Source organism: Marmota flaviventris, chromosome 9 (assembly GCF_047511675.1).
Source record: "Marmota flaviventris isolate mMarFla1 chromosome 9, mMarFla1.hap1, whole genome shotgun sequence".
Classification (NCBI taxonomy): Eukaryota; Metazoa; Chordata; class Mammalia; order Rodentia; family Sciuridae; genus Marmota; species Marmota flaviventris.
The window spans coordinates 70,737,698-70,765,505 of NC_092506.1; the positions used below are offsets into that span (position 1 = coordinate 70,737,698).

A 27,808-nucleotide genomic window follows, 5' to 3' on the forward strand; every position below is an offset into this window, starting at 1 on the left:
TCATTCTACAAACACTTACGGGCAAATTTTACAATGCCAGGCCCAGAATGAGGAAACAGGTAACGGGGACACAGCCCTAGCCCACAAGTCACTCACAAACGAATGGAAAAGCACCGTCTAAGCACTTAGCCAAGTTGGAATAAAGGGTTACAAACAGGTAAATGGTTAAGCACTTGAACCTGGGCCTGAATCCTGACTCTACCACTAACTGGATGGATGGCCTTGGACAAATTTTACTTAATCTATCCAAGCTTACTTTCCCCAGCTATAAAATGGGGATATATGTAGGTATCATCAGACTTAAATGAGATAATGTTACTATATATATCATACTAAGCTTTAGATAAATGTTAGCTGTGATTATTTATCTTTATTATTATCTAGGTAGTTATACCATGTACTTTTTTCCTTTTTGGTGGGGAAGGGACTGGGGATTGAACCTGGGGGCACTCAACCACTGAGCCAGAGCCCCAGTCCTATTTGTATTTTATTTAGAGATAAAGGTCTACTGTGTTGCTTAGTCTCTCACTGTTGCTGAGGCTGGCTTTGAACTCGTGATCCTCCTGCCTCAGCCTCCCGAGCCACTGGGATTACAGGCATGCTCCACTACACTCACCTACTACTATATACCTTTTTAAAATCTAGAATCAACTCTGAGATTCTATAAAGTGGCTGCATAACCCAGAGTTAATATATTAACATCTCTAAGTCTCATGTTTTTTATCTGTTTAACCACAGGTTATAGCTTAGTGATCCTAAAATTCTCTCAAGTCCTACAATATTAAAAGGATCTATGATCAATCTTGTCTGGTTCCATGTGTATCTCAATGTCACTGCTCACATAAACTTGTGCTACAAAGCTACTGCCAAACAAACCATCTTTCTCTGGTGGCTGCCTGAATCTTTCTCATTTTGGTTCCTTAAATCCTATTACCTATCCATGTATATATGAGATGTACACAGGCTATTAGTCCCAAAGAAAAGAAACAAGCAACTGCAGGTGAAGCTTGGTACCTGTCCCTCTAGTTTAGGTTGGGCAGTGGCTTCCAAAACATAAGTGGGGAGGGTACAATGAATGAATGGGTTCCTTCATTCACCCACTGAAGGGTCCACCTCCTCAGGTAGCAGTGCCTTCCTGTTCTTTTAATGTATCCACTATTTGTCTCTACATGACACTTTCCACATGGCCATCTTATCAGCCGGCACCAAAGCTGATTGAGAACTGGACCCTATTGTACTGAATTTTGCATCTTCAGTCCTCAACAGAGTACCTGGAATGTGGTAGATACCAATAATGTAACAATTGACTAAGATTCATATCCCTGTGGACCAAACTATACATTTGCAAAGTGCCTACTTATTTTGAGCTGTGGGTCTGGACTTAGGATCCTTTACTAAGGGTCATCAATCCAGCTGTGTCAAGGACTAATTGTGTGACCTGGGGGGATGGGGTCATTTCCCCCTTTGGCCTTCAGTTTCCTTGTTGGTAAAATGAGGGTAATCTAATAAATCAAGGGTTGGCAAACTGTGGCTCATGGCCAAATTCAGCCTATGCCTCCACCCCTGCTTAAATGGTTATAAAGACAAAGCATAGTATCCATCAGAGACAATATGTAGCCTCCAAAGCCTAATATTTTACTTTCTGGCGTTTTACAGAAAAAGTTTATTGAACTCTAGGTTCAATTATCTCTATGGTCCTATCAAAGCCTGGCATTTTACCATTCTAATTCTGCTGGGTTTCCTTGAATCACATTCTGATTCTACCTCTCCACACATTAGTATTTCCAAGTCAGAAACAATACCCCAGACACAACAGGAGCTCAACTGCTATTTGTTTAATTGAATAAATGGATTTGCAGAACCAACCCTAAGAACTAAATTCTCCACCAAGACAGTAAGTTGGGTCAATATTTATCAAATGCTCACCTAATAAATGCCCTCAGGATGGATGCCACAGTGATGATATACTGGGCCTCTGGATGACATGACCCGGAGCTCAGATAACCAAGATCAGGACACACCTTGTTTCACCAAATAAAAAATACCTGTAAAGCCATCCCCTGAACATCTCAGAGTTCTTTCCAGCCTCTTCAATAAACCCTCTGGGCAAATTATAAAGTATCTAGAAGAAGCTATCAGAAACACAGATTATCAGAACAGATTATCTTAAAAGTCATGGACAAAGGTAAACAAATCCTATCCACAATAAAGCTCATACGGTAATTTTGCTCATAACATTGTTTCTCTTTCTGCCTGTTGTTAAGAATATATAATACTAAGACAAGGTATTTATTTTTGTCAGTACAGTAAGCCAAGCAAAGTCTAGAATATATGATCCTATTAACACTAATAGGAGAGCAAGGTAAAAGAGAAAATAAAGCTCCCTGCCTTGATTCACACTACACATTTTTACAAAATAAACAGCTGGCAATTATTCTTTTAATGTTCCTCCTTGGTACACTGATAAATCATTGCTGAGTACAAGCCTTTTGCTGATTTCAAAGGATGGTTTTCTTTCCTTTTCCTTTGCTCCTCCTCATTTTATATGCTCACAAGAAGTCCTGAAGAGGGCTCAGGTGCCTTCCCCATGCTTCCATCAAGCTTTACTTCTACAAGTGCAGTGACCTCCAACCACATACTCTACTCAGGCTGTTTCCTAGAAATCACAAAGTTGATTGGCAGATTCTACCCTTTGCCCTTTTCCCCAAAGAAGATCCTTAGAGCTCTCTTTCTCGGGGGACCAAAGGGAAACCTGCCTCTTTCCATAAGGCCCCTATGCCCAAGGATAAGGTAGATGCACATGCCTTACCCACTTCCCAACTACCACCACTGCCAAGTACCCTGCTCTGGACAAACTGGCCCAGAAAGTTAAAAAAAAAAAAAAAAAATCCTCAACATCTCAGAGTTCATTTCCAGCCTCTTCAATAAACCAGAAAAAAAAGAGGATAGTTTAATTTTGGATTTTTTCCCCTGATTCATTAGGGAAGCTTTTTCTCATTGCCAGAATAGACAGACATTGGCTCTCTCTGCTGACCTCCCTATGAACCTCAAACAAATCTCTCTGCTTCCCAGAATCTTGTTGTTTTCGTTGTGAGTTTAACCAATAAAAATGGGTTCAACCTTAGCTGGTATCCTTGCTTAAGAGATGAGAATTCCATACTCTCTGAGCTTTGGGACCCTCTGAGGCAGGGTCCTGCCATAGCTATTCTCTGATCCCAGGCCCAAACAGCCTCACCCACATTTTCTCCAAATTCCATTCCTGTAATCTCTGCTGCTGGGATCCAGCATGACCCTGAGTCAGCACACAGCCCTTCTTGGCTGACCCTGCTCTTCTGCCTGCTGGAACACGTGACCCAGCATACCCACTGGGCCTGAAAGAACAATCACATGGTTAAAAAGAATCCTTTTTAAGGTATATAATTAATATTTAAGATGCAGACCGCCTCCATAATAAAATCTGATTATCTCCTCACTTTGTTTCTATAAAAGTCATCTCAGACTACTCATTAATGTTTGCACCAAGAAAGGAGACCCACATGTGCCTTTTGAAGGTCAAGTTTAATAGGAAGTATGAGGTGATTCAAATAAGCTCTGGAAAACACAGTGGCCTAATTAGTGATTATTATCAGGTATCTTTGGAAACAACTACGTATTAATACTCAAAACAGATGACTGTGTTCTCTTTAAGTAGGGTACAATCATCTTAACTGTAAGCATGGAACAAACATTCTCACTCTTCAAGATCATTCCCCTATTTTAGGAGCCCATGGTAGCCTGTAGACTTTGACAAGAGGACCTGTAACTCTTCATTTACTCACTTGTTTGTGTGATTGTCTCCCCACATCCCACTTCCCTTACAACTCCATGCTATAAGTCCCTTAAGTATTCTTTCTTGAGTATAAGTCCCTATCGTATTCTTTCTTGCGCCCTCAGTTTCCAACAAATTGCCTGTCACACAGTTTGCACTTCATAATACTAGCAGGGGAAAGGGGAAAAGGAGATACTAAATGCTGTGGTTTGAATATTCTGTCTCTCCAAAGGTCTGTGTGTTGGAAACTCAGTCCTTGGCTGATGGTGTTGGGAGATGGTGTGGATCTTTAAGAGGTGCAGCCTAGGAGGAGGACGAAGGGGGTACAGTCCTGAGAAGGTATCACTAGTCTCCCAGAGTGAGTTCTTATGAGCACCAGTTGTTATGAGAGCCTGAGCCCTGATAGCTCTTTGACTTAGCTAGCACACCCACCACTTCCATCATCCATGGGGACCATGCCACAGCCTGAGCCATGCTCTTTGGACATTCAGCCTCCAAGACTGTGAGCTAAATAAACATCCTTTTCTTCATAAGTAAGATGCCTCATTAAGTTTTCATTAATGAAAATCAGACTAATACAGTGAGGACATAAAGGGGAGAGATAGTAAGAGTTAAGCAGTAGAACCTGACTCTGTCTTAGTGACTGTTACCTGGTTTTTGAATTAATGGATGGACTAAAGAAGCAAAATGAGCAATAGTACCAAAGCATGAAAATTCAGATCTTTGTTGTGGAGTAATAATGTCATTTCCACCGATTCTCAAAACTTTTTTTCATTACATGTTGGTAGCTCGGAAATGAAAATTGATGGCATCTTAGCATTGTGTTATAGTTTATTTAGAACCTGAGTTTCTCTTTCTTTGTCAGTGATGCATCAAATAGTAGCACATGTTAAAAAGAACAGTATCCTAGATACAATGAAATACAATTATCTAGTGTGCCTATGGCAAGGAAGGTTGGAAAGATCATTGTAAAACTGTAATATTTTCCCTAAGAGGAGAAACAGAGAGGTAGACCTGTCTAGAGGGTAGCAAAAGGGATAACTGCATCTCACAATGCCTCTCCCTTGCCTAGGAACAGTCCAAGTGGGGTTCCAGAGCGAGAGTTGTGGCTCAGTGGTAGAGCGCTTGCCTAGCACATGTGAGGCACTGGGTTCGATCCTCAGCACCACATAAAAATAAATAAATAAAATTATAATACTGTGTCCAAGTGGGGTTCCCACGGGCTACATCTATGCTAAATCACTCAGTCCTTCTGGTTAATAGTGATTGTCTCAGGATGGTCACATGATCTGAATGGAGCCAGTCATTATTCTTTGAGATTTCCTACTTAAGTCAGTTCTTCTCTGAAGTTAACAAGAGTGAGATTTAGAGTTCAAGAGTCAATTGGCAACCATGCTCCCTGCTGTGGTAGGAGAGAAGCAAAAACAGAGACAGAATCTTGGCAGCTTTTTGAGACCCTGTGTAGTTCAACCTGGCTAAATGCTCACCAACCTTTTCTTTTTTCTTTTTTTAATTTCTGGGCAAACAGGCCACATTTCTCAACATCTTTTACTGTTAGGTGGGGCCACACACTGATTATAGTCATAGAATGAGGACAGAACTGAGATAAGCCACTTCCAGACCTGGCCCCTGGAAACTTCCCAAATAAGATCCTCCAAACTCCTTCCTAGACTGCAGGTTAAGAAAAGAAAAATCAGAATGAAGGAGAAGCTACAAGATATAAGGTTCCTGAAACATTAAAATCAGCCTAATCAGGAACAGCCATGCTGGATGAATAAGAGAAATAAACTTTATTTGTATTAAGCCCCTGAAATTTGGGGGCTGTTTGGGCAGTTTTCTACTCTAATACCTCCTGGTTTCAGCTGATTCATGCCATAGTTACATAAAAATCTCAATATTCATCGCACAAATTCCCTCCTTATCAGTCAGAGTCTTTCATTTACAACTCAGAGTTCTAACTAACATCCAAGAATGAACAGCAGTCATTTGAAGCAGACGTTAGAAGTTTGTAACAAGTATGTAGGGGAGATCTAAAGATATCTCAGAACAAGGTAATAATTTCAACAAACTGATGACAATATACAAAAAAAAAAAAAAAAAAAAAAAACTTTTCGGTTTCCAGGGCTTCTAGTTTTAAGCTCACAAAACTATGGTAAACTACTCTCTTCCCCATTCTCTGCATTCCCAGAAGCCTGCAGGAAGTCCTAATTGCCCTGCCTTATGCTTTACCTACTAAGATGCCCTCTGGAGTTCTCAGTCATCGAGAATTCCAACAAGCAAGATAAACCTCATCTATCATAAATAGCCAGCCATAAATAGCTGTCCCAGAATTTATTGGGAAATGGATCCACACACAGCTCCAAGAATTCAAATTATTACTCTGGAGTAAATAAATAGTTCTGGGAGTGAGTGTACAAGCTTGACCAGAGTTTTCAAAGATGAATATTCATCAAAGGTTCTTAGTAGCATTTACAAGGTTATAAATGAGAAGATTACAGAAATAAACAAAGAATGATGCTATGAAAGTCTCCCTGGGCAATGATGAGATTTGGCAGGAACTGGGACCAGTGATGACAGAGTGGGTGTCCTGCAGTGTCCAGAGAGGCTTCTCATGGAGCCAATCTGGTCTATCACTACAAGCACCAACATTTGTAATATATTCTACAGGCTTATAATAAAGCCCTTTTATTCTACACATTCAATTATTTGACTCTCAGAATAAGAGAAGGAAGCTGGGATCATCATCAGACCTTCATTTATAGCTGTGAAAACAGGCTCAGGCAACTCAATGCTCACAGCCCCAGAACATGTGACTTAGGCCAAGACTCAAGTTCCATCTCCTGAACTCAGATCCTCTGTCCATTTCACTGTACCCCAAACTCTGGAACCCCAGGACAGAGAAACAGCCTGGAAGGAGGAGACTTTCCCCATTTTTGTAATTCATCAACCCATGTTATAGGTTGGTTTTCCATGTTTCATACATCATATGTGGGAACTCCCTAGAGGGTTAAAAGGCCTGGGACAGATGCATGGCCTCACTCCAAAGCCAGCCAGAAAAACATGCCCACCAGGTACCTTGAGAGGGAAGGAAAGACCCTGAGGCAGACGATTAGAAGTGCTCAGACCTTCATGTGACCCAGTGAGGATCTTACAGGTGAAGGCCTCTGAGAGCCAGGTGACAAGGTCTCTAAGGACCCCAAAGATAGAATCCGGAAGAAATAAGTTGAAACTCTCCTTTGCTGGGGAGAAAGATGGGATCAAACACATATACCCAGCTGGCCTCAATCAGCATTCTCTCAGATATTGATAAGTCACTTCTAAGAGACAAATTACCAAGACCAAATACTATATACTACCTGGGAAAGAAATAAAAGGGGAGGGGTTTCATGCTTTAGTAAGAGCCATGTATCCCTGAGAGTTGGTGCTCTACTACTTCAGACGGATGACCCAGGAAGCTGGAGGAGGTATTTATCCTCCAGTGTGTTAGAAAAATTTGAAGAACTGTCCTTCATGACTAATGTGACCCTCCTGCATGGATGGGGGTTGGGGTGGGACCTCATGCTCTGGCACAGTTCCTTCAGAAATACAAATGTCTAGGATCGTGAAGAAGGCTGGGGTAGAAGAAGGGGCAAAGATCTTGACTTTGACCCACTTGATTTTGAACCAGTCTTTTGCTAGTCCCAATATCTTTGAGCTCAGTTCCTGTATCTGTAAAGCAAGAATAAGAACATCCACCTTACAGGATTATGGAAATGATAAAATAATAGCATGGTGCCTGACTTACTAGCTACTCAATTCCTTAGTATTACAATTCTAATACTCAGTAATTCTAATTCCTAGTAATTCCTAGTCCTTAGTAATTAAGAGAAAGATCATACATCTCACCCAGAATCTTGGCCATTTTGCTTGCATCTTTAAAGCATAATAATCTATGACTTTAGTTGTAAATGTCTTAAATAACTCTTGGCCCTTGGGCCTCTTACTAGTCTGCTCCAGGCTTCCTAAACTCCCTTAAAAATAATGTAAGCACCAGATCTCTCTTTAACTCCATAATCTTTCTTCAATCTGAAAGAAAATCCAGGGTTGGGGTTGTAGCTCAGTGGTAAAGCACTTGCCAGCATGTGTGAGGCACTGGGTTCGATCCTCAGCACCACATAAAAAATGACTAAAAGTGTTGTGTTCATCTACAGCTAAAAATATTTTTTAAATATTTATTTCTTAGGTGCAGCTGGACACAATGCCTTTATTTTATTTATTTATTTATTTTTATGTGGTGCTGAGAGGATCGAACCCAGGGCCTCACACGAGGTAGGCGAATACTCTACCGCTGAACTACAACCCCAGCCCCCTAAAAATATTTTTTAAAAAAATCCAAATCTTACATTCAGTATATAACTGCACTTAACTGTCAAATTCAATTAAATTTTTCACAAAATGAAAGGGAGTTTTGAGTTCAACAAAATTTTAGTAAACTCAATTATGTAGTATGTTTACGACCACAGGAACAGTAGGAAGGATTAGGTTCTTGTGGTCTAAGACATGGTGAGGTGCCCCTCCTCTATGCTCCAGTATCCTCTGTACATACCACTACCAGTGCTATGACCATAATGTCTCTGTTTCCCTCAATAGCCTATAATCTCTATATAGGCAAGAATAGTGTCCCACCAAATCTCAACTGCCAGAACCCAGCAGCAGAATACCTGGTATATAGAAGATACTAAATTAGTGTTTGATGAATGAATGGGATTTTTAAGAATGGAAGAAAGTTTAGAAATAATCTGCTTTAATACAAGTTTTCATTCACAGATGAAGAAGCTGAGCCCCAGAAATGTCAGACAACTCAGACAAAGGACTATTAAAAGAAGCAAGAGGACAAGAGGTGGCAGTCATCTCCAAACTGACTTTGAGTTCAAAACCAGACATCACTCCACACTCACCCACAAAAGGAGGCAGTGTAGCTAAGTTGACATAGCATGGGCTTCAGGTCAAGTCTTGCTTTCTGCCACCTACCAGTCATATGACTTTGGGCAGGTTTCATCTGAGTCACAACTGCCACATCTGTTAATTGAGCTATTAATAACTCCAGAGTTGTTGGGGATATTATATCTGCTGACATAGATAAAGTGCCTAGCATAGCACCTGGAAATATGTGCTAAATAAATGTTTACTAAATGAATCATAAGTGACTCCCTATCCAGTGTCCCACAATTTCAAGAACTTGATTTAGACTTTGTTCTTAACTCTGCCTACGTAGAATGTGGCTGAGTTACCCACAATTATAGAACCATACACTTGGAGATGTATTTCTTGTGAAGATTAGATCTCAAAACTGTTCTACAACTTCGCTCGCTATTCCCTTCACCTGAGTTGCCCTTCCTACCTTCCTTATTGCCACGAAAATCTTACTGTCTTTTATTTCCTGGCCATACTTACCCTGTCTAGGAAGCCATCTCTAATCCCTGTGACATCACTGGTCATTCCTTGCCTCACTGATCACATTCCAACACATAGTAAAGGGTGTATGTTTTGAATGTTTGTGTCCTCTCCAAAATTCATGTTGAAACTTAATACTCAGTGCTAACAGTAGTAAGAGGTGGGATCGTTAGCTGAAGATTAGACCATGAGGCCTCTGCTCTCATAAATGCCTTATGGAAAGCACTTGGGGCAAGTTCACTCTTCAGCATGTGACAACGCAGCAGCAAGGCACTATCTTGGAGGCAGACAGTAGCTCTCACCCAATACAAAACCTGCTGGCACCTTGACCTTGGCCTTCCCACCCTCCAGAACTATAAGAAATAAATTTCTATTATTTATACTAAGTCTCAGGTGTTTTGTTACGGCAGCACAAACAGACTAAGACAAGGGGTATATCTGTTCAGCTTTTTATATTTGTACAACTAATCTCCAGAATTTTTTCATTTTGTAAAAATAAATCTCTATACTCATTAAAACTTCCCATTTCTTTCTCCTCACAAGCCCTACTCTACTTTGTTTCTATGAGTCTGCTAATCAAGATACCTCATATTAACGAAATCATAAAGTATTTGTTTGTGATTGACTTATTTCATCAGGCATAATATCCTCCAGGTTCATCCATATTAGAACATGTGCCAGAATTTTCCTCCTTTTTAAAGCTGAATGATATTCTATTGTATGTATATATCACATTTTGTTTATGCATGCATTTTGAGCTGCTTCCATCTTTGGCTAAGGTGGATAATGTTGTTATGAATGTAGGGGTGTAGGATGTATCTATCTTACCTCTAACTGAGTATGAAATCCTTAAGGATAAAAACTAAGTCTCAATCATCTCTATAGTTTTCAATGTGCCTGACGTGCTAGGCACTCAGTGAATACCTTTCAAAATAAGATAGGACTCAGTTCTGAAGGTAAAGTGAAAAAATAATCATCTTCCATACAAAATTACAAAATGCACAGCAGAAAACTAACAAAGTCCATCAAGATCGTCTTGATTTCTGGTCCTGAATCTGCCTCTTACTAGTTCAATGATCTAAGGCATGTAACTTAAGCTCTCAGAGATACGTTTCCTCATGTGGTTTTTGTCACGATTAAATGATATGACTTATGTAAAGCAGTCAGTACAGTGCTTGCTACATCATAAAATTTTTAAAACTTCAGTATTATTATTATAAAGTTATATAATAAAAGTGATTTATTGTACAAACAGCCATTTCACTTCCTGGCCATAACTTCAAAAGCAAAAAGTATACAGAATCCTAAGATCAACCAATTTATAATAGTCAAAACAGAAGGATAGTCCTTCAGTAATAACAGTGAATCCAGATGGATTCACTGAATTTCGAATCTTGAGTTACAGTTGCAGCTCCAAGAGTTGGAAGTTTTTGTTACTTCAAAGAGACAAATTTAAATGTCACACTAAGGATCATCTCAGCAAAGTAGCCTGTCCAAGATCTCATAAATGATGTAAATCAAGATTGATGTTATATTTTTTTTGCAGTTGGACTAAATCTATTTAGAATTTAATCATTCACATATTGAGGCTTTCGGCAGAAAGATGAAAAATAAATAGATCTTTATTACTATTTCAGACAGAAGTATTTCTCTCAGCCTCTCTCAAAAGAAATTGAACTCTCTATCCCCTTCACAGTTCCTCTAGGACCTGAATTCCTTTTGAGGTTACTACATGAATTTTCCAGAGTAGAAGCACTTCTTTCTTTCCCAAAGTTGCTCTTAGAAAGCAAAATTCTTGAGTATTGAAAGGAAAAGATTATTCAAGTTTCTTTTGTCTGTCAAAATAATTAAAATTTGACATAGCAAATTAAAATGGCTAAGACAAAATCAGAAATGTGAGTGGGGTGGGGGACAGAGAGAGGAAGAGGAAGAGAAAGTAAGAGGCAGTTACCCAAATGCTAGAACTGGCCTGAATATGGCCCACATGCAAAATGACCATAAACCCTAGCTTTCCTAGTACTATCACAACTTCATGTAAATTTCATACTATACTGAGATGATTTCTTAAATGGATAAGTAACTGTGATTTGATTCATGTGCTTTTGTAAGACTTTGCAACTAAATGAATTTGCAAGTAAAGAAGAAAACTCCTTGTCAGACCTGGAGTCCCAATTATGGATTCAGAGCAGCACTGGCATTATATGCCACAGTGGGTCAATTTTAATTTGCCTCCCACATAATAGCTAAGCATTATTATCAGCCTCACCCATAATAGGATGTCGACCTGTACTTCCAGGAAACAGGTACCATGCTGAGACCTGGGCCTTGTTTAATCCTCACAATCACCTTATGCCCTAAGTATTGGCATCTCCCCTTCTTCTATTTTTATCTTTTTGCTTTTAATTAATTTCAGACTTGCAGAAAGCTGCAAGAAAGTTACTAAGAATTTATATACACCCTTCACCCACATCACCCAAATGTTAAAATTTCAGATTTTCTTACATTCTCTCCGTCTCTGTATACAGATATTGCTTACCCCTAACTAAATAGTATTTCCTAAAACACAAAGACATTCCCTTATATTTTCACAGCATAATCATCAGAATCAGGAAATTAATATTTATACTAAATTATTCTCCAATTTCAACGCTTATTCAAATCTTACCAACTGAGTAAACAACGTTCTTTATGTCCAAAGAAAAATAAGTTTTCTCTGGCCCAAGAATCAGGACCATGTGATACATTTAGTCTTTATCTGTCTTTTAGTCTCCTTTAATCCAGAAGCACTCCTCAGTATTTGTCTTTCATATGACCTTGACACTTGAAAAATAACAGAAAAAAAAAGATAATAGAAAAACAATGTTGGGCTGGGGATGTGGCTCAAGAGGTAGCACGCTTGCCTGGCATGCGTGCGGCCTGGGTTTGATCCTCAGCACCACATACAAACAAAGATGTTGTGTCTGCCGAAAACTAAAAAAATAAATAAATATTAAAAAAAAAAAAAAGAAAGAAAAACAATGTTTGTAGACTGGTTCTCAGTTTGGGTTTGTGAGATGTTTCCTGTGATTAGATTCAGGTTATGCATTTTTAGTAGGAATGCCACAAACTGATATGTTCTTCTCAGGCTTTCTGCCCATTATTGATGTTAATTTCCATCACTGAGTGAAGGCGGTTCTGCCTGCTTCTCTCCCATAAAGGTACTACTTCCCCTTTGTAATTTTTAAGCATCTTATGAGGAGCTACTGTAAGGCTAGACATCCCCCTATTATAGATAAGGAATAGGATCCTTGAGAAATTGTGACTTGTCCAATATCACATAGCTTGTATGCACCAGAACACAAATTCAAACTCCAATTTATGGGCTCCCATACTCGAGCTTCTCAAAGCATCCCTCTGCCTTCTAGACCTGTTACCAGTGGTTGAAGCAGACTTGACTAATGCCCTCACCGTGTTTACTGAAGAAATTAACACGAAGACATCATGGTCCGCAGAATTCTGGTCCTAAGAACAAATATGGTCCTAGTTACAGTCTTTATTGCTGCTACTAAAGCTCAATAAGTCCTGAGGCTAGCACTTATATCTAAGCTGTCTACCCTCTGGGCAATGAAGCTGGGAGCATGCTAGAGGAGGAAAAGTCAGGTGGTACTAAAAAAAAAAAAAAAAAATGAATATGTGTGTCCATTAGGACACCAGGCTGAAAGGGGAAAACTTGGAGTTTGTCTATACCCTGGGACTCTCTCTGTGTATCCTGACCCTTCAGCTGGCCACCTGGAAATTTCTTTCTGAGCCCCCATTTCTTTCTAATTTTTAAATGTAATATTATTTTGGAACAGATATATTGTTAATATACTGATATGGTCAAAAACAATCTATGTGACACACCCACTAGAATGGTTGTAATAATAAAAGTAACAGATAATACAGTGTTGTCAAGGAGGCAGAGAAATTTGTAACTCTTACACATTGGTGGTGAAAAACAATTTGGTAATGTCTCAAAAGGTCAGAGTTGACCAAGAAAGTCCACCCAATAATTAAATAATTATATGTCCACCAAGAAATGTGTATAAAATATTTATAGCAACATTATCCCTAACAGTGGAAAAGCAGAAACGATCCAAATGTCCCCCAAATGCTAAAAGGGCACATAAAATATGGCATGCCTATATAACGGAGTATTATTTGGTAATAAAATGTTAGGAAGCACTGATACATGATACATCATGGATGAACTCTGAAAACATTATGTTAAATGAAAGAAATGTACAGAAGACTATATATGGCATTATTCAGTTCATATGAAATATTCAGAATAGGCAAATTTACAGAGATAGGAAGTAGATTACTGATTGCCTTGGGCTGGGAGGGTGGGAGTGAGGAAAATGGCCACTGATTGCTAGTGGGTCAAAGTTTCTTTTAGTGGTGATTAAAATGTTCTAAAGTTGATTGTGGCTAAGACTGCACAACTCTACGAACACATTAAAAGGCAGTAAATTGCATACTTTCAATAGGGGACTTGTGCACTATATGTGAATCATATCTCAATAAGATCATTTAAAAATCAACACTACATAAAATAATAAATCTTGATATTTCAGTACACATACATATACACACATACACTATCCACCTCTTCCACTCTCTGTTGGAAACCAGTTTTTATATCCTTCCATGGTTTCTTTGTGAAAATTCAAACATATTTATCTATCCCCTACTTCTTTCACAAAGTGTGCACTGTTCTACACTTCCTTCTTTCACTTAATATATCTTTCGAGATTGTATTCCATATCAGTACTTAGAGAACACCCTGATTCGTTTTTATAGTTTCAGAGCTTTTCCTTTTGTAAACATATCCACTTACTTAACTAGTTTCCTATTGTTGCACACTTAGAGGTTGTTTGCAATCATTGCTATTAGCAACAATGATGCAATGATTGTTCTTTTATTTTTTTTAACTTCCTTTCAGCAGGTGACATTCTGTTCCTGGACGCCAGGAGGCAGTGTGGAGTAGCAGGAACCACTTCAGAGTCAGAACTGGATTTGCAACTGGTCTTCTCTGTTAACTAGCCATGTAATCCCTCACATAGGTAGTTTTCTGGGACTTAAGTTTCCTCACTTGTATGAGTAAAATATCATCTACTTTATCTGAAAGCTTTAAGCTAGGCTCCCCTGGCTAAATTTGGGAGAATCTAAATATGAAAAGGCATAAGGGGGAGGAGGGTGTGTGGAGAGGATTGATAATGGATTTTAACACATTGAAGTATAAAGAATACATGAGTCCAAGTGACATTTTTTTTTTTAATTGTGGAGCAGGTGGAGGGTCAGGTGGCAAACACCTGTAGTCCCAGATATTCCCAAGGCTGTGGCAGGATTGCAAGTTTGAAGCCAGACTCGGGAATTTGGCAAGACCCTGTCACAAAATTAAAAATAAAAAAGACCAGAGATATAGTTCATTGATAAAGCAACTGGGGTTCAATCCCTTCTGTGGGTGGAGGAAGGGGGGGAGCCTCAATGATCAGATTATAAATATAAAATGAAAACATTAGAAAATTATCCTTTTATAAATACCAATTGACCTATGCCAGGATTACGAATAGATATTACAACCATTGGACAACTATTCAAATAACTTCAAGATATCACTTGACAAATAATTTTATAATTACAAAGGAGAAAAGGGTGCCTTTTCAATAGAGAGAACTGGCCTCATTTCACCAGTGATATTACAAACAACGTCATGTGTCACCTATCAAGCAAGAAGAGAGATATAGCTAGTAGTGGTGGCACACTCCAGTGTGGAAGGGCATCTAGGTTGGCTCCATAGCTTAGCTATTGTGTACTGAGCCTGGGGTCACGCCCAGTGCTACACAGACCTGTAATAATCCCAGTGGCTTGGGAGGCTGAGATAGGAGGATCGCAAGTTCAAAGCCAGCCTCAGCAAAAGTGAGGCACTAAGCAACTCAGTGAGACCCTGTCTCTAAATAAAATACAAAATAGGGCTGGGGATGTGAATCAGTGGTTGACTGCCCTTGAGTTCAATCCCCAGTACCTCCCCACCCCAACCCACCCCAAAAAAAGAAGAGGAGGAGGAGGAGGAGGAGAGGATACAACATTGCTAAGAGAATTGTTACCACATGTGGTTAACCTGAATCTGAAGAGAAAAACAATTGGATAATTCCAATTCCAGTCCACAAAACAACAAACTTTAGATCTTCAAAATTTTCAAGATCATAAAAGACAACAACAATAAAAAGCAGAAGTACTATGTTATATTAAAGAAAACTAAAGGACACAAATTGTTTTAAGTAATTTTTAAAAATTTTTTAAAGTAATAAAGGATATTAGAAAGACTGGGGTAATCTGAAAAAAATATCATTTCAATGTAATGATGTATAGTTTCATGGAAGAATGTCCTTATTCTTAGGGGATACATGATTAAGAGATAAAGTATGGTGATGTCTGCAACTTAACTTTCAAATGCTTTATTTAAAAAAAAAAAAGTGTGTGTGTTGATGTGCAGAAAGAGAAAGCAAATGAATTTAGAAAAAAAAAGTGCAGGGCTGGGAATGTGACTCAAGCGGTAGCGTGCTCGCCTGGCATGCGTGGGGCACTGGGTTCAATTCTCAGGACCACATAAAAATAAAATAAAAATGTTGTGTCCACCAAAAACTAAAAAATAAATTTTAAAAATTCTCTCTCTCTCTCTCTCTCTCTCTCTCTCTCTCTTTAAAAAAAAAAATTGCAGGGGTGTACTACTTTTACAATTTTTCCATAGGTTTAAAAGTTTTCCAAAATAAGTTGGAAAAAAATAATCAAATAAAACATATGAACTACCTCACATCTAGCTAATGCTATGGCAGTGCAGTAATACTTCAGCAAATCCAACAGGTCAGCAGAAAACTCCCTGGGTGCCTGGTGGTAGCACAGAAACAGACCCCCCAGCCAGTCTTGACTTCATGAAGTTATAGCTTCAGTCAGAAGACAAAGCAAAAACAGGAAGCAGCTGGAGAAACAGTATAGTTTTTGGTTTCAGAAAATTTACCTAGGGTCTACATCTGCATTTTACTTATTTCTTTATTTACTGCTAGGTAACCTAAAAAAAAAAAAACATTATTAAGCCTGAGAATTGTTTTTTCATTTGCATGTAAAAAACACAGCTAAGATCTACTGCCTACCATTGAGAATGAGACAGCAAACACAATATACCTCCATAAAGCATCTTTTATTAAAGACCCTCATTAAAAGATATCAGTCTCCTAGAATGAAAGTAGGGAAGAATTCCACCTTTGTTTTTGTTTCCCTATCAGAACACCCAGGGCCTTGTGTTTAGCCTGTCATTAATGACCTATGACCCTCATAATTTCTTTCCCAGGTCTGCTGTTAGGGCAGAGTGAGTAGCTGATAGCCACTCCTAAGCTCACACCTACCATTCCATGGGGGGGAAAATGCCAAAATATCTGTTTTATTATTGCTTCTACTGAAATTCACAAAGATGAACATTCAGACTTTAACCGCCTGCCAGATAGTTTTTAAATGGAGATTAAATTCCCCCTTTCCAATGTGGCTGTGTGACTGAATTGCAGAGGAAGTGAGCAGAGCAGGTTATTTTCATCTCAAGTTAGATGATGTCCTCATTTTAGTGAAGTTAACCATAACTGAAAAATAAAAATTTTCTTAAAATTTTTCTGGGGAAACCCCTTGGCTGCTTGTTTCACTTTACTCTTTAAACAGTACGCTATGTTGTAGCAAGAATAATGTATTCTATTTCTCTCTCCCGAAGAATTATTTACACATCAACCTTTATTACAGCCTCAAAAAATCCAACAGAAACTCTGTGATTCCATTTTTGCTCATTCTGTCTACCCTTCACAAGTTTCCTCTCTTAGAGAGTAGGGCCAAAGTGACTAATAGACTTGGCAAAGGTGTATAGAAATAGCACTCCCAAAAATTGCTAATAAGAATTTACATCAGGGGGCAATTCAAGGGAAATTTTGTGCCCTTTACACCTCTAGAAAAGTATCCTACAGAAATATTTCTACAAATTCATAACAAAATGATGGGCACTTAAAGATTCACTGTGGCACAATTTCCAACAATTATTAAAACACCTAAGTTATAGTAGCGTACAAATACCTGGGGGAAATGCCCAAAGCATGTCAGGCAAAGGAGATCAAGCAGAATAATATGTATTATAAATTATTGGCATATATAGGGGAAATGACTGAATAATACATCAAAACCTGACAGTTGATTTATCTTTGTGGTACACAATTAAAAAGCACTTTTCCAATGTAGTTCATTGAGTATTTCTGCAATCATTTTAATTAATCTTGTGTTATTTATAGAATCAAAACACAAATTTAAAATAGATATAAATGTGTGCCCATTCCCATCCTTTCCTCCTCACTTTGGAAATAGTGAATGTCCTCCAGGCACAGTGGCACACACCTATAATCCCAGTGGCTTGGGAGGCTAAGACAGGACAATCGCAAGTTCAAAGCCAGGCTCAGCGAGGCACCAAGCAACTCAGTGAGACCCTGACTCTAAATAAAATATGAAATAGGGCTGGGAATGTGGCTCAGTAGTCAAGAGCCCCTGTGTTCAATCCCCAGTAATCCCTCTCAAAAAAAAAATAGCTAATGTCTCACCTATATTACTACTTCTAGTAATATCAAGGTCAGACAACCAGCTGTAGATGTTTCAGTCTCAGAATGACAAGCTTGTGTCTAGAATGGACATGAAAGGGACATACAATATCCCAACAAATGGTGTCCTAACCCACAGGCTGATTAAATACTTGCTGTGACCAAGAAGATCATTCTCTTCGGAAGCAGTCTGAGCCATCTTCTGGCTTTGCTCTGATGTTCCTGAAGACCACTCAGAAACACAACGGATGTACACACTAATATCCACATATCAGGCTAAAGTGTGAAACTGTCATCACCTCCAAGAAACCTAGCATTGTGACTGACTGTCTCATATGCAGCTCCCATGCCCATTCCTCCACCATCCCCAAACACCCTTTATAATAAGTTTTCCTTTTTCTTTAATTTTTTTTAAGAGCGAGTGAGAGTGAGAGAGAGAGAGAGAGAATTTTTTAATATTTATTTTTTAGTTTTCAGCGGACACAACATCTTTGTTTGTATGTGGTGCTGAGGGTCGAACCCGGGCCGTACACATGCCAGGCGAGCGCGCTACCGCTTGAGCCACATCCCCAGCCCTCCTTTTTCTTAAAGTTCAGGATCCAATGAAGTTTTACCTGTTGCACTTGGATGTGTTACTTTAATATACATCAGTTCCCGATGTCTTTTTTGTTTGTGTCATTCATGATATTGACATTTTTTTAAGATCACAGTCCAGCTGTTTTGCATTATGTCTCACAATCAGGATTTGTCTAATTTATTTCCTCATGATTAGATGTAAGCTAAACATTTCTAGCAAAAATTCCATGTTGATGATGTGTACTTCCCCTTGCTTTGGAACGTATCATTACACTGTTATTTTTTCCCTCATTTTCTCACTATGGGTTCTAAACAAGCATCACCCAATAAATAAAATGTTAAAAATCATCAATAAATATAATGTCAGAAATAGCTGCCATGAGCACCAGCTATACCAGGCATAGTGCCAAACATTTACAATACATTCTCATTTAATCCTCACAACAATTTTACAAAGCAACAGAGGTTCAAAGAGGGCAAGTAATTTGCCCAAGGACACACACATAGTGATAGAAAAATGCAGGATGCTCATGTGAATTTTAGCACATGAACACGTACACACACAATTCAATATGTGAACTCATGAGTCATAATCTCCCTGAGAACCTTCCAGGGACCAGTCAGGAACCCCTATGTTAGACTAATCTTGAGGAAGTCTACCTAGTGCTCAAGGGTTAGATTCCTATGAAGAAGAAACTGAAAATAAAGTATCTGTGGACAGGTTTGTTGGCTCCCACCTGTAAACCCAGCAACTCAGGAGGCTAAGGCAGGAGAACTGCAAATGTGAGGCCAGTCTCAGCAACTTAGCAAGATCCAGTCTCAAAATAGAAAAAAAAGAAAAGAAAAAGGGCGGGGTGGGGGTGGGGGTGAGATATAGCTCAGTGGTAAAGCACCTGGCTTCAATGCACAGTACCTCCCCCAATTCTCTGTGTATCAAATAAAACTCCTCTAAACTTGGAAATGTTCTTATTTAATAATGAGCAACATTTCTACCACAGCCAAGAAAATAACTTGTCAACAGCCCACCTAACTTTATTGTATTATTTGTGTGTGATTTTACTTATCTATAAATCTCAAAAAAATGAGATCCACTGATTTAGGGATCTTTATGCAATTAGAATGCTTTTTGAGAAACTAACTTGAATCAAAGAAGTTAAGCCCCCCCCCCCAAAAAAAAAAAAAAAACAGAACTGAAATATTTCTGAATTTCCCTAAAAGTAATCCACAAAACAACTCAAAGTCTGCAGGTCTCAGGAACTGATTTGTTAAAAGCACTTTACATTTGACATTTGCATTATTACTAATTGCCCTCTTCCAATGTGTTGATATTTCCTGCTTTTGAAGAGGCCCTTAGAGACTTAGTCAACAAACATTCACAGTCCCTAATTTGTAGAAGACACTCTCTTAGGTGCCTGGGACCACACTGTTTCTTGCCTTCATGTTTAAGGTCAAAAGCTACCTGCCAATTTGTGGACATCCCCATCCATAAGAAAGGACACCTCCTGTGCTCTCTTGGCATTGCCTAAATACTTCCCCATATGTGATTATTTGTTTGTCTTCCTCACTTTGGTGAATTCCTCCAAAAAACGAACACTATCACTATCAATGCCATATTCCTAGCATAGGGCACATACACCTGGGGATCCATATAACTTAGTGGAATAAATACACTTAAAATATATGTGTTTCCACATACTCACTCCAACCAATCCTTTCCTCCAATCTCTTCTTAACAGTCAGGATGACTTTTTACTATTCCACATGTCATTCATCCGGCTAATTAAAGCCCCCATTGCCCTTAAAATAAAGACAAAAATTTACCTGTAGCTCAGAAAACCTCCACTCTACAGCCTCTGTCCACCTCTCCAATCTCATTCTTCCTCATTTTGGTCTCTGTCCCCTTGCTCACCACTATTCCTTTGTACTTTGACCATGCAGTTCCTTCTGCCAGAAACCCTCTTCACTCCATCCTAAGCACCTCTTGTGGTCATTCTGAATTACTTCCACTCCCTTTTTAAGTGTTTGGAAGTGTCATTTCCAACAGGATACCATCCCCGGTTGCCCCAGACAAGAGGAACACCACACATTATGGATTTTGCCCCATCTTAGCACACATTCTTCTTTGGAAGAAACATTTATCACACCTACAATTGTTCAAGGATTGTCTCTCTTGTTAGAATATAAGCTCTATAAGGACAAGAGAAGCATTTCTTTCCACATTTCATTTCACATTGTGTTGACACAGAATAGCTGCTTAACTACTATGCTGTCAGAATAGTTTGGGGTCAGATCGTGGAGGGCTATAACATCAGCCCAAGTAAACCAAACTGCAAAGATCATTATCCCTTTGCGAATAAGTAAATTAAAAAGAAATGTGTAGTTGGTCAGGGTGCAAGAGATGTCCTGAATGACAGCTTGAATCTTCCTATCATAATAGTTGCCTTCAAAGAGACAGCAGTTAGACTTGCCAAGCCTTGAAGAAACACTACTGTTAAGCAAAGTAACACAACTACCACCCTTTTCCTACAAGAGGGCTATAAAATAACAAACTTTCCTCCAATATGGGAAGAAATAACAGGAAGAAAGCTATTGCACTTCCAAGTATCTTCAAATAACAAATGGGCAGTTTGGTCCCTGATTGCTCCTTAATAATCAACAAGAAACAGCAAGGGGGAAAACAGTCTTCCCATTCCCACCACTTACTGAAGCAGGGATAAGAAAATTAAAAAGTGTATCAGTAAGGCAGAAGCTATTTGAAAACTATTCAAAAACTTTGCTAACCCATTGGCAGTTTTTGTTTTTCGTTTCTTGGTACTGAGGACTGAACCCAGGAGCACTGTACTGCTGAGGAACACCCCCAGTCCCTTTAATTTTTTTTTCAATGGCATCTGGCTAAATTGCCCAGGATGATCTCAAATTTGCAATCCTCCTGCCTCAGCTTCTCAAGTTGGATTATATGTGTGTCCCACCTCACCAGTACATTGGCAGTTCTTCACAGGTGCCAGCAAAAGAAAAAGTGGCATGAACTCAACAGCAACATTTCATTGTCCATAAGCTGCAGGGGCCAGACCATGTCTATCACAGAAACCACAAACCAGGCCAAGGGTCAGGATTGTTGCTGGTCATCCTGCCAAATACAGATTGCAAGAAAAAAGAATAGCTAAAGCCTCTTCAAAAAGGACTCAATAACTATCCACACAGTCTACATTCACCCTGGGGTTCCTGAGTGAAGAGAAGGAGGATCGGGGAGGGTATTCTGAGGTGAAAAAGAGACTTAGAGAAAGAGGTGTGATATATTGAGAATAAAGGGGAAATTCTAAAACAGGGAAAATGTGAAGCGCAAATAGGGAAAGAAACAATTTCAAGAGATGTGGGTGGGGTAGGCTAAGAAGGAAGGTATAGAAGAAAAGGGTAGGTTCTCTGCAAGAGCAGAGTAAGCATCAAGAGATGTGGGAAGAGGCAAAGGCAGACTGTTGGATCTTTTCCCTATTCCAAAAGCTGCTCATTGCATCCCAATAAATCATTCTACTACAAAGTCCATACAATGGATTGTCTTTGTATTCAGTAACACACAGCATTTAACCAAGTATCACCGGTCTGCAACTTTCGAGACCAAAGGGTCTTAATGAAAATATGAACAAAATTGGTTCACTACAGCAGAAAACAGCTAGTAATGACTTTCCCCAATCCCTGACTCAGCTGTGAAAAGGTTTAGCATTTTAGAGTTAAGCAAATATTCTGGCACTTCTCCTTCTTTTGACATTCCAAGAGGGGGTGTGGTTGACCCCAGGTCCATTCATTTCCAAGGTTGTAAATCTCTCTGCTAAGACTGGCCCCATCTGTTCTAGAGTCTGCCAGCTGTTTATCTCAAAGTAACATATTTATTGCACTGATCATCTCTTTACCTCTTAAAAGACAGCCAACATCATACAAGCTCTTATTCCCCTATTAAATGTGTCAGTTTGTTTAAAAACAACCACTACCACCAAACTGAGCACAACACCACTATGCTCCTTGGTTTCCCTGGCCATGATCACTCTTCCTATCAGCAATGGCAAATGAAGGTTGATAACACTAACTTTCCCTTTCCCTAACGCGTTAAAATAAACCCGGGTTTCCCTAATCGATCCAGTCTGCAAACCGTTATTTGTGAGTGGTGACTGTGCCTCGGGATACAGCAGCTCATTATGGTACCATTGTCAGTGGCAAGGAGCCTATTGCAATGTAATTTAAAACACTCACACAAGCACAAATCTGTAGGCTCCACTTCCAAACAATCCCGAATTCTGCAGTCAGGAGAACGGAGAACACTTTAAAATGCTGCTTCCAGCAGCCTAACAGAACCTTCCTCAGACACGTGAAATGTTTCTGACGAGCACGGAGTGCACCATTAAAGGACACTGTCACCTCAAATCAGCAGAAAAGGAGAGACAAACGGCATAGGCATACACACATAAAATAAAGCCCTACGAAACTTAAGCTGCTCAAAAAGAAACATACACCTCTTTAAATTGAATAGTGTGTGCTCGTCCAAGCGACATATAAATGTTCTAAAGTAGTGCGACCGCATTAAATCACTGTCTCCATTTCTCCCCACGCATCACCCCTTCCCACTCAAACCTCAGGACTCGGGCTGTGACAGGACTGCAGTCCCCCACCTCTGCCCTCCTCTGATTTTCCAAGAGCACTTCCCAACATCCTTCCCAGCCCAGCCCCCTCTGCCAGCCTCAAAAGGATGAGGGGAGTTGCGACTAGGGAATTGGCAGGCACCGGTCCTCTGGCGGGTGTACGTTACTGGAGTTCTTTGCAGTGACCCAAATTGCACAGAGCTTTTCCCTTAGCAGCGCCCGTGAGAACCTCCAATTCCCCCCGCCCCCATCTTCCCAAAAGAAAGCCTTAAGAACTAAGCGGGAGGAATAACTTGGGAGAACCATTTGAATAAATCACTTTAACTCACCTGGTTTGGGATTTTTCTCCCCACCCCAGGCATAAACAGAAATGATGTGCGAAAGAGTCACGCACGCAAGGGAAGGTACTGCGATGTCCTAAGTCCAAGGGCTGGAGTCGGTCCCTGCCCTAGTGCTGCTGCTACTCTGAGCTCAGCTGGAGCGAGCGGCAATCGCAAGCCCAGCAGCAGTAGGGGGGTGGATAGACCGTAGCACAATGAATGCAGTGGGGTTTTTGCAATGACATCATCCCTCTGTCCACAGCGGCCCCAATAGCCATGCTCGGGAGAGGTGCATTCTGGGAATGGTAGTCTTCTTGCGTCCGGGAGAGACACCGAGTCTACCTCCGGAACTACAATGCCCAAAATGCGCCAAGGTCGGACGCGCCCGAGCGAGGGAGCGGAGGCGACTCGGCCGCCATGTTAGGAGTGCCGGGAGGACTCCGCGGAGCCGCCGGGAGGTTCAGGGAGCGCGGGATCCAAGTGGTGGTGCGGTGGGGACGGTGAGGTGGAGAGTAAGCCGATGGGAGAACCTTGGGCCCCGATCCGGTGGGGAGCCGGGTGGGAGCCGCCCTGGGGACTGATGTCCTGTGGGTCCAACTGGGGGTGGCATCTGGATGGAGGCCGAGTGAGCCTCCGCCTCACGGTCCTGCAGGGTTGCATGGAGCCCCACGCCCCCCGCCCCATTTTCTAAGGGATTGAGGGAGTTGTTTTACTTCTGGGAGTGGAGGCTCCCTTAGACTGGCTAGCAGGACCGTCGCGGTGGTTGCCTCTGCTGAGGTGCTGGCGGCGACCCGCGCGTCTTTAGATGGAGAAGCCGGCTTTCACCTAAGGAGTTGGGGGAAACTTTGTCCTTATTTGTGTCTTCTTGCTATTTATTTGCAACAATCATGCCCCCTCTACTAGGTTTGGGCCTTCACTTATTTCTCATACGGAAGTGATTTGCAAAGGTCTTAAAAGAAACCGTTATTGGAAGGTACGGGCTAGAAGGGAACATTGCTTTGGCCTTGAAGATGAGAAAAAAACATGGAGCAGCCTAAAGGAGAAACACCCAGTTGAACGACAACTCACTGACTGGAGAAAGCAGGGAGGTTGAAAGGGCATATTATTTATAGGCTTACCGAGGGCGGGTGAACTGATCCGGAGTAACACTGGTTCTTGGATAAACGAAGCGTATGCTAAGTTGATTAACATGGATTGCCAGTTTATTTTAAAAATTCATTTAGTATGTGGTATTCCATACGTATGACTGCTTTAAGAACTTTTAAGTCATTTTGCCCAGTCTCTTAAATGAACTGTATTTTTTTTCCCAATTGTGTTACTAAAACAGAATTGTATGTTTGTTCTTTTCCAGAGTCTGTCTACACTATGGAAAGATGGGAAATTTCATTTCCTGCTGAGGGTGTCTCAAGGGTTAAAGAAAATGCTGTTATCTGTGCTTCCCCCACCCACTTCTCCCTTTTGCACTTTATTCTGAGAACAGAATTGACTGTGGTTTTGGGGGGGTTAGTGGAGGTATGCACTATATCTATTAGGACATAATAAAATTAGAGCAGATAGTTTCTCCTATTAAAAAAAAAAGGCTAGTCAGAGTGATTTAAAATGACCAAAACAGGCAGAAACAGTCTTTCAGATGTATGCAGATGATAATTATAAAAACAGAATTTGAAAGACTCAACATATGTCATGTTCCTGGGAACAAGCCACAAGATGAGTCACTTTGTTTCATTCTTACACAAAGGTAAATTGTTGGTGTCATTTATCCATGAATACAACCATGTATTCTCATACAAATACAAATAGTATGTTATTCAGAAACACTTTTGCAAATACTGATGGTAAGTAGTTGGAAAGAAGCAAATGCTTACTTTTTTTTTTTCTGACCTCTGACTTACCTTAGAAATGTTTTGAGCTAATAAATCTTGTGCATTTTATAAGACAGTTATGTAAGCAACAGCCTTAGTTTGAGTTACTGTGAAAGGCCAGTATATAGTGGGGAAAGGAACAGAATGCTCAAAAATCTTACGTGTGAAAAATAAGAGTGATATCTTTTTAAGTTTAAAGTTTTTAAGTTTAAAGTTGTTCATCTGAACATCTGGCCATACATGAAACGAATGTATTTAGTATCCTTAAAATTGTCCATGATTTAATTCTTTTTTTTTTTCTTTTAAACTTTTTTTTTTTTTTTAGTTGTAGTTGGACACAGTGCCTTTATTTTATTTATTACTATGTGATGCTAAGGATCGAACCCAGCGCCTCGCACATGCTAGGTAGCACTCCACTACTGAGCCACAATCCCAGCCCCTCCATGATGTAATTCTTACTTTGATGAGGGGGAAAAAATTCCACACTCCTGTTTAGAAATTTGATTTACAAATTAATATCTGTGGGTCTGTGATGCTAGCTTCTGAAAGAATAGCCTGAGGAAAATATTGAATTAGAAAAACATTTTAAAATTGGAATTAGGAAAGAGATAAACTACATTCAAGTATCATAGGTAGCACATTTAAGAGTATTGAGTCAGTTGCATTTAGAGCAGAGGTTTTTTTCAACAAGGATAAGTGTCAGGATTGCCTATAAAAATCTAAAAATATATTACTACTGCCCATCCATCCCTGTTGAATTGGAACCAACTATTGAGTATTTTTAGAACTTAATAAGTGTGACTACAGGGCTTGGGTGGAGTAGTCTTCTGCATCCTGTATTTGTGTTTTTGTATTATCTAAAGCAAGGAATAACAAAAAGATTTTGGCAAAAACTAGTTAATTGCTGATTTTATCCATGTGATTTCTGAAAGTGTAGATGAGGGATTCACCTGGTGATCAACTTAAACATGGCATTTGGGAAGCAAATGCAGTTAAAATTGGGGAGAAGAAATCAATGTTAACCTTAAAAGTACTGCCATATCATCACTTACCTAGATGTTTCTGAGAGTGAAGGTTTAGGCTAATCCTAACAAAGCCTAATAATAAGAGACACCCAGTAATAGCACAATGCCAGTAAGAGCTCATTGCCATGATAAAATCATGGTAGTTATTCAGAAAGAGGCAACATGATATTTTGGTTTGGGGAATTTTCTGGAAATAACAACCCTTTGCCCTAAATCTAGAATTTTTTTAGATTATTGATATTGTAACGTTCTTGATATTTGAGTATCTAAAGTCATATAGGCCCCTTTTTAGAAATGAGAAATCTTACAGATCGTCTAAGACATGTTCTACAGAAGAGGAAATGGACACAGTAAATTTTAAAATTACTAGTGGTCACACTGCACACTAGTGGTAAGACGCATAGCTTAAGGTGAAATCCAGTTCCTTCCATCTTTAGTGCTATGCGCATTTTTTTTAAGCTCCAGATTTTTTTCCCCTATGATACTCGAGGGTTTATACATTTCAGTATATATTTGATTTTAGTGTTGGAATCTCAGACAATTTAAAAAATTGTAAAATAGAAGAAACATTTATTTTTTAGGTTTGTTGTCTTGTGATGGGGTCTTGTTATGTTCCATGCTGACCTGGAACTTCTGGGTTCCAGCCAAGCTATCCTCCCACTTCGATGTCCTAGAGTCACTGGGAATACAGACATGTTCCTGGTGCCTGGCTTCTGCAAATTCTTTGGTTCACTGAATTTGTGTACAGTCTTTACATTCAAAGTCCAGTTACATTCTTTTCATCCATATTTGCTGATGATTAAGATAAGACCTAAGAGAATAAGCAGTTTAAATGTTTAAATTAATCGCAGGATTTAAACAAACTTTAATACATCTTTAGAGGAGGGAGGTACATTTGGAGATACTATTAGCCTGAATTCCTACTGTTTTAGTTTGAAGTCCATTTTTTTATTTTTAGTTGTAGATAGACACAATACTTTTGTTGGGGAGGGGGTTAATTTTTTTTTTTTAATTTTAGATGTTGATGGACCTTTATTTTAATGTGGTGCTGAGAATTGAACCCAGTGCCTCACACATGCTAGGCAAGCACTGTACCCATGTGGTGCTGAGGATCAAACCCAGTCTCTTTCATGTGCTAGGCAAGTGCTCTACCACTGAGCTATAGCCCCAGCCCTTGAAGTCCATTTTTAATGGTTTGCTTTTATCACAAAAAAAAATTTATAACATTCTAGGGCTGGATTTGTGGCACAGTGGTAGAGCACTCGCCTTGCACAGGTGAGGTACTAGGTTCAATCCTCAGCACCACATAAAAATAAATTTTTAAAAATTTCTATAACAAAGCCTTGACAATAGATAATAGCAGGGGTGTTGGTGAAAGTTCAATGAAATAGGACTGGAGTTGTAGCTCGGTGGTAATACGCTTACCTAGCATATGTGAGACACTGGGTTTGATTCTCAGCACCATATATAAATAAATAAAGATCCATTAACAACTAAAAAAATATAAAAAGAAG

At 39.6% G+C, this 27,808-nt stretch overlaps 1 protein-coding gene and 1 long non-coding RNA gene across 2 annotated transcripts in view; one reads left to right on the forward strand and one right to left on the reverse strand.

The window, feature by feature from the left end:
* The window catches only part of Rab30 (RAB30, member RAS oncogene family), an 86,720-nt gene extending 63,105 nt beyond the window's left edge, over nt 1–23,615 (reverse strand). Inside the window, exon 1 of the mRNA XM_027942773.2 lies at nt 23,417–23,615. The gene's annotated coding sequence lies outside the window, so the exon portion shown is untranslated. The remainder of the gene's footprint in view (nt 1–23,416) is intronic.
* Nucleotides 23,616–23,820: 205 nt separating this feature from the next.
* Nucleotides 23,821–25,222, forward strand: LOC114098466 (uncharacterized). Its single transcript, XR_011708582.1, has 3 exons — nt 23,821–23,919; nt 24,311–24,380; nt 24,759–25,222. It is a non-coding gene; the product is annotated as an uncharacterized lncRNA (long non-coding RNA).
* Nucleotides 25,223–27,808: the final 2,586 nt, after the last annotated feature.